Genomic DNA, 8160 nt, shown 5'->3' with positions numbered 1-8160 from the left:
AAAAAAAAAAAAAAAAAAAAAAGTACTTGCTGCTCTTTTAGAGAACCTGGGTCTGATTTACAGCATCACATGGCACCTAACCATCTGTAACTCCAGTTTCAGGAAACATGCCACTCTCTTCTGGCTTCCTCAGGCACCACATACTTTTTCCGTTTATTTTTTTTCCTTTCTTTCTTTTTCTTTTTTCTTTCTTTTTTTTTTTTTTAAGATTTATTTATTTATTATATGTAAGTACACTGTAGCTGTCTGCAGACACCTCAGAAGAGGGCATCAGATCTCATTATGGATGGTTGTGAGCCACCATGTGGTTGCTGGGATTTGAACTCAGGACCTTCAGAAGAGCTCTTAACCACTGAGCCATCTAACCAACCCCCTCTTCTTTTTTTCAAGACAGGGTTTCTCTGTGTAGCCCTGGCTGTCCTGGAACTCACCCTATAGACCAGGCTGGCCTCAAACTCAGATATCTGGCTGCCTCTGACTCCCAAGTGCTGGGATTAAAGGCATGCGCCGTGCATGCATACATACATACATACATACATACATACATACATACATACTCATACACATAAGATATAAATAAAATTTAAAATGTAAAAGGAAGGGGAAAAAAGAAGGAAAGAAAGAGTCAGCAGAGTGGCCCACACCTTTAGTCAGAGTACTTTGGAGGAAGAGTCGGGTGGATCACTGATTCCAAGCCAGCCTGGTTTACAAAGTGAGTTTCAGGACAGCCATGGCTACACAGATATACACTCTGAAAAAATGAGACAATACAAAACAAAAAACAAACAACAAACTAATGAACAAATGAGAGAAAAGCCATGAGATGGTTCAGTGTACAATTCTGATGTATATAGTTTGAACCCTGGGACCCACATAAAGATGGAAGGAAAGAACTGACTGCACAAAGTTGTCCTTAACCCCCCCTTCTCTCTCTTTCTCTCTCTCTCTCTTTTTCTCTCTCTCTCTCTCCTTCCCTCCATCCCTCCCTCCCTTTCTCTCTCTCTTGCACTCTCTCTCACTCTCTCTTTCTCTCTCTCTCTCTCACACACACTTTTTTTAAAGAAAAAAACTGTATTGAAGCACATTTGATAAATAGTACAAAGCACCTTTTCCCCACCTGCTTTTAGAGCCAATTACATACCAAAATTTTAGTGATGTGCTCTATTGGGTGACTAAAGCATCCCTCACCACAGGACTCATTCCAAATCTTATGTCCCCAAATCAAATCCTGAGCTACTGGACTGGTTAGTTATTTTAGTAACCTGTTATCACTCTGGCTTTGGTATAGGTCATGGCTCTATTATCTGCCATTAGAAAAATTACAGTGCTATTCAAATTGTATCTAAAAAGTATGTCATAGTCTTCTTGTTGGTATTTAGTTCATAACCATTTCATAAGTACTGATTTACTCTATGAATATTTAATAGATATACAACTATTTTGTGAGTTTTGAGTTTGTTTATTTTTTGAGATTGAGTCCTTTTTTTATAGAACAAGCTGGCCTTAAATTCATAATCCTTCTGCTTCCATCTCCCAATTGCTGGGATTAGGTATGTAACTATGCTGAGTGAAGGTTTGTTAATGTTGTCTAGGCTGGCTTCAAACTTCTGGCACAGCCTTTTGAGTACCCATGACTATAGATAAGAATCTCTGTGCTTGGCTAGCTAGTGTCTTTCTTTCCATTATTATTATTATTATTATTATTATTATTATTATTGTTATTGTTGTTGTTGTTATATTTGAGATAGGCTATCTCTGTGTAGCCTTACCTGTCCTGGAACTCACTCTGTAGACCAGACTGGCCTTGAATTCACAGAGATCTCTCTGCCCCTGGCTTCCAAGGGCTGGGATTAAAGGTATGAACCTCCACTGAGTAGTGCTAGTATTTTTTTAAAACCTCATTCTGATATAGGAATGGGAGTACTTAATTGCCAAAAATGATTCCTTCCTGTACTAAGGAAGTATTAGTTTAACTATCTTCTTTTTCCAGAGGCCATGCTCTGTTGTTTACAGAGTACTATACTTCCACCCAGTAATCATCATACTTGAGACAGTAATAACACAGGCAATACCTTTCAGAGCAAATCATTAAAAGAAAAAACAAATCCCTAATAATGTATGTAGGTCATCCCTTGGCCAATTTGGGACTTTAGAGAAGCTGTTCTACTGGTTTTACTTAAATAGCAACATACACCATAAGCTAACCTCAATCTAAGATAGTTTCCAAATATGAATGGAATGACTATTGCCGAGAACCTAATTATGAAAGCTTATCCTGGAGTAGGAGAACCAAAATTCAGATGCATTCTGATACTGCTTATTACATTGTTTTTTAAACAATCCATGAGGTCACAGGGAAAAATCTCTGAGGAAAAAAAGATGAATTTTCCTTTCTAGAAATCGGGGTCGATGGGCTTAGGAGCTGTCTCAATTGGTAAAGTGTTTGACTTGAATTTGCTCCTCAGTACTCATCTGAAAAGGCAGATAGGCAGCTGGCAGCTGTAGCCCCAACACTGGGGAAGAGAGGCAGATCCTTGGAGCTCTCTGGCCAGCCAGCCTAGCCAAATAGGTGAGCTCCAATTTTGGTCAGAAGCCATGTCTTTTTGTTTGTTTGTTTGTTTTTTCGAGACAGGGTTTCTCTGTATAGCTCTGGCTGTCCTGGAACTCGCTCTGTAGACCAGGTTGGCCTCGAACTCAGAAATCCACCTGCCTCTGCCTCCCAAGTGCTGGGATTAAAGGTGTGCACCACTACCACCTGGCTCAGAAGCCATGTCTTAAAAACTTAGGTCGAAAGCAATTGACGAAGACAACTGATGTTGATTTTTGGTTCACACATCTGCATACACACAAACATGAATACATACCATACATGTATGCAAACATATACCACACTATACATGCAAACCCAAAAAAGGAAGCTCTAGGATGTACACATATCAGTATAATTAAAATGATATAAAGGCTTAAATCTAATTGGTTACAGTTTTCTCCATGGGTGGAGGTGATTATGATGGAGTTTTTTTGTTTCTGAAACAGCATTTTTCTATGTACTCCCAGCTGTCCTAGCATTCATTCTGTAGTCCAGGCTGGCCTTTAACTCAAAGATCTGTCTGCCTCTACCTCCTGAGTTCTGAGATTAAAGACACACTACCACTGCTCTGGTAAGTTTTAAAGTTGTAATTTTGTGCATACCTAAGCTATGTGCCAGGTACTGACTCTTCTATTTTCTTTCTTTCTCTGAGACAGGATCTCACTGGGTAACCTTTGCTGTCCTAGCACTCAGTTTAGCTCATACTAGTTTCAAACTCACAGAGATCCAATTGTCTTTGCCTGCTAAATATTGGGATTAAAAGTGTGCATCTGGCCTCAGGTACTTTAAATACAGTTTTCATTTGATACAAGTAGTGTGTATGTGTGTGTGTCTTTGTGTTGTTTGGGAATTGGACTTAGAGCTTCACTCATGCTCGGTAAATGCTCTGTTAAAGAGCTACACTCCCACTGCTATGAGTAATCCTATGAGAGTAAGAATTATGATCCTTTACAGTAAAGCTCGTAGAGTGTCAATAATTTTCTTAAGATTACAGACAACAAACTAGAAGCACAGAGGCACATTCTGATCCCTTCATGGCTTAAGTGTCTCACCATTATCCTATTCTGCTTCTCAACACAGTAAATACCAACCCTCATAAAAATCACATCTCCATGTCTAGCTCTTTTTGATTTTCTGTATCTATGAAAACTGTAGCCAATTAGATTTAAGCCTTTATATCATTTTAATTATACTGATATGTATACATCCTAGAGCTTCCTTTTTTGGGCTTGCATGTATAATGTGGTATATGTTTGCATACATGTATGGTATGTATTTGTGTTTGTGTGTATGCAGATGTGTGAACCAAAAATCAACATCAGTTGTCTTCCTCAATTACTTTCCACCTGTTTTCAATATTAGTACATGGAATTCTTACTTAATAACTCTACCTTGATGCCTAATAAGAAAACAATGTGCTGTTTTAGTTGCTCAAACCCTAAATCTTGTAGGCAGCATGATTCCTCTATAAATGTACAAACTTAAAGCAAGTTTTCCCCCCTTGCTGCAGTGCATTTGATCATGCTGTGAACCCCAAGATTGTGTTATTTATTGAAAAAAATCTGTTTCTGATTGTGGTGTGGCTTAGCCTTGGCACACATCTTTAATCCCTCTGGCTGGAATACAGACTTGTCCTTAGTATTCTCCTTTAATCCCAAACAATGAAGGCAGGGTTAGTTTGTAGAAGGAAGCATGCATGTTTGAAAGTGATGTTGGCAGAGGCAGGTGGATTTCTGAGTTCTAGGGCAGCCTGGTCTACAGAGTGAGTTCCAGGACAGCCAAGGCTACACAGAGAAACCCTGTCTCGAAAACAAAACAAAACAAAACAAAACAAGAAAGGGATGTCTAATTGAGTGACAGAAGATGTGACAGAATAGGATATGCCCAACTCTCATGAGAAGAGAAAGGAAAAAAAGAGCCAAGAGAGAAAAAAAGGTGAAATGAGGCAGTTTTACTGGAACAGTTGTACAGAGACAGGTTGGAGAGCAAGAACAAGCCATACACAAGTGAAGTCAACATAAGCTACAAAGTGAGGAGCTAGAAATTAAGAAGAGATTGCTAGAGTTAGTTTGAGGTCAAGCAGAGCAGTTGAGTAGAAGCTGAGAGAAGCCAGATAAGATCAGTTAGCTTGGAGATGAGTTTGAACCAGAACAGCTGAGTTAAACCAGCCAACAGAGTTCAGAAAGAAGTAGAAAGGGTGAGTATATTCAGCAGTAAGTTCCAGAGGCTGAAAACATTCTAGCCCTAGATTAGAGTGTATGGAGGCTAGAAGCTTCCAGACTAGGCCTAGGTTAGCTGACTGAGGGAGTAAGTCTCTGAGATGACAATTACATCAGGCAAATTGAAGCTACTTTTCCAACCCCTTTGAAAGAAAGGATTTATTTTGGCTCCCAGTGTGAGAGGATGTAGTTCATTATGGGAAAGAGGGCATGACAGTAGGAAGAGCATGAAGTGACTAGTCATACTGCTTCTGTAGTCAGGAAGCAGATAATGATGAGTGTTGGCATTCAGCTAGATTCTTTCTTTTCCCTTATTCCTCAGTCTGAGACTCCAGTCCATGAGATGGCATCACCCATATTTGGGTTGGCTTTTCCTCTCTGTTTAAGCCTCTCTTGAAGACCTTCCAAAAACATGTCCAGAAGTGTGTCTACCAGGTGTTCCCAAATGTAGGCACACTAATGTCAAAGATGACCATCACAAGTGTACCATTTGTCAAATCTACACCAAAACACACTACTTAACTGTAACATTCCATTCCTAGTCATCAAAGGCTCATTCTAAGTTGGACAGGTATATCATTCCTTTTAAAGTCCAAGGATCACTGCAGAAGGGGAGGAATGCATGTAAGAACTAGAGAATAGGGATATGTACAACAACAAGTCATCATCTGGGCATGACATAGTCATTGCACTCATGAACTGCAGTTTTGGTTATCCTCAAAGGCCTGCATATGGTTGGACCTGTGATCATTTTCATCATGGACTGGGGAGGGGCCATGAGGCCCAAACCCTTTTCCAAGTAACAGTCATTATTGTTGAGAGAAATGTCATTTTCTTCAATATTGTAGCTACTGATATGTTTTTTTTGCTCCAGTAAATAACCTCCCACTACTGTGACACACACACACACACACACACACACACACACACACACACACCATAAAAGTAGGAAGGAAAACTGTTATTAAGGTTTTTGATTGGTGAGGGAGGAAGATGAAAAATGGGAATGTAAAAATATAATTATGTAAATGCATGATACTGTCAATCAATAAAAAATTCCACGGTTTAAAGTCTCTTCTAAGACTTAAAGCAATTGTGAACTGACTACCTATAAAATAAATAAGTTACATATTTCCAATATACACAATATACACAATATTTCCAATGGCACAGAATAAGCACTCACAATCTAAAATAATGTGGTGATGGTGAGGAAAAATAGCCAAAAAAAAAAAAATGCCAAAACCCAGTAGGAAAACACCAAATCCTACAGTTCCATGCTAAGCATAAGGATTTGTGTTAGCGTTACCTATGTTCCAACAAGCTTGGTAGTCCCACCCCTCCATCTCTGTGACCTGTAGTTACATGCAGACTTTCTTTTGAGCTGTCTTTATTATCTGCCTGCAGCTTTCCTCAGATGATGTTCCATGGCCCTAAGTTCTCTATTTTAGCTTTCTTTCTTTTTCTCTTCTTTGTTTTGAGACATGATCTCTCTACATAGCTTTGGCTTATCTCTAACTCACAGAGGTCTACACATTTCTGCCTCTCAAATGCTGGTACTAAAGATGTGTACCATTATGTCAAGCTCCATTGTAACTTAGTCTTCACTGAGAGTTTCATGCAATGGTCTCCTTGTAGGGAATCTGACCTTGCTTTTGGAAATGGTAGTGTAATGACTCTTAACTCTTGCATTTTTATGTCTTCAAAGCCAGCTCCACGAACAATGCTTCCAAAGTCTGCTGACAGCTTTAAATGAAGTAAGGCTTCTTCTTCTTTTTTTTAACCACAGCACTTTAGTTGCTTCTGTGTAACTTGGTTGCTCAACTTTGGGGAAAAATCTTCCCTATGTAGGGAAGAAGCCCATCCATAGCATTCTCAACTCAGGCTCATCTTTTGAAGTGAATTTTCACTTTTACAAGTTGGAGTCATCAATGGTGGAGTTTTGTCCTCAGGGCATAGTTCCTATTTTCCAGTGCATAGTGAAAGGTTTCTTTTTACTAGCATTAATGTATTTGATAATCATAGTTGATCTATGCCTACTTTTAAAAATTCAAACTCTTGGATGGAGACATGGCTCAGAGGTTAAGAGCCATCTTTCCAAGGTTCTGAATTCAATTCCCAGCAACCACAAGGTAGCTCACAACCATCTATAATGAGCGATGATGCCCTCCTCTGGAATGTAGGTGTACCTGCAGGTAGAGCACTCATATATAAAATAAATAAATAAATCTTTAAAAAACATAAACTTCACATTCCTTTCTTAGTTGGGCTGCAAATTTCTCCCATCTTTGTGCTGTCATTGTAGCAGTGACTTGGAACAGTGAGCAGTAACTGTTCCATACTTTAAAGGTTATACTGTCTTGAAATTTCTAATATCAAACAAGTTAGTTTATTACCTTAGACTTAAGCCTCACTCAAAAATTTCAGTACATGGACAGAATATATTGAAGTTTTTTGCTAGAGTGCAACATAAGTGGCCTGTAACACATTGTCACAATCCTCTCCACAAGCTCATGATCCTGGCCTCTACTGTATGCATTTCTCTTGACTTTCTTTTTTCCCAAACTCTTACCAGAATGGCCCTTTAGGTTCTGTTTACAACATTCTAGGGTTTCTTTAGTCTACAGTACCAAAAATCTTTCAAATTCCTCCTGAAGCCAATTTAAAAAGCTCAAGAACCACATGGTTAGGCTTATCGCAGCATCTTGGTACCAATATTCTGTAGCGCTTTTCTTGTCGTTGTGGCAGACAATAGCTGACAAGATCAACTTCATGGAAAAAAAATGGTGGATTTTTTTTTTTTTTTGGCTTATAGTTTGAATAGATACAATTTTATCATGTCAGGAAGTCCATGATTGTAAAGAGGTTCACACTATGTCTGTAGTCAGAAACGGAGAAGTATACTGGTGCTCTCTCACTCGTCATGTTGGGCCTACTTTCAAATCACACCCAGAGTTAACCACTCATATCTCCAGTGCTTTAAGAGAACTCAAGCCATTATTCTTCTCCACCTGGATTTCTGAAATGGTTTCATAGTTAGCGGTTGTCACTCTGGCCCATGCTCTATGAAGTACCCAGCTATCTTTTTGAGAACTAGGATTTTACTCTTCTGCTTGAAACCCTTTCAAACTTCCCACTGCCCTAATGTAAACTTCTTAGGATAGCTTATGATTCCCCTCTGTTCCCTCCCTTGTCTGTCTTCTCTGGCTTTATCCCTTAGTAGTATCTAGCTGCGCCTAATCCCAGCACTTGAGAGGCAGAGGCAGGCAGACTTCTGAGGCCAGCCTGGTCTACAGAGTGAGTTCCAGGACAGCCAAGGCTACACAGAGAAACCTTGTATCGAATAAACCA

The sequence above is a fragment of the Mastomys coucha genome, unplaced genomic scaffold, assembly GCF_008632895.1.
Source record: "Mastomys coucha isolate ucsf_1 unplaced genomic scaffold, UCSF_Mcou_1 pScaffold23, whole genome shotgun sequence".
Lineage (NCBI taxonomy): Eukaryota > Metazoa > Chordata > Mammalia > Rodentia > Muridae > Mastomys > Mastomys coucha.
This window is presented reverse-complemented; position numbering follows the sequence as displayed.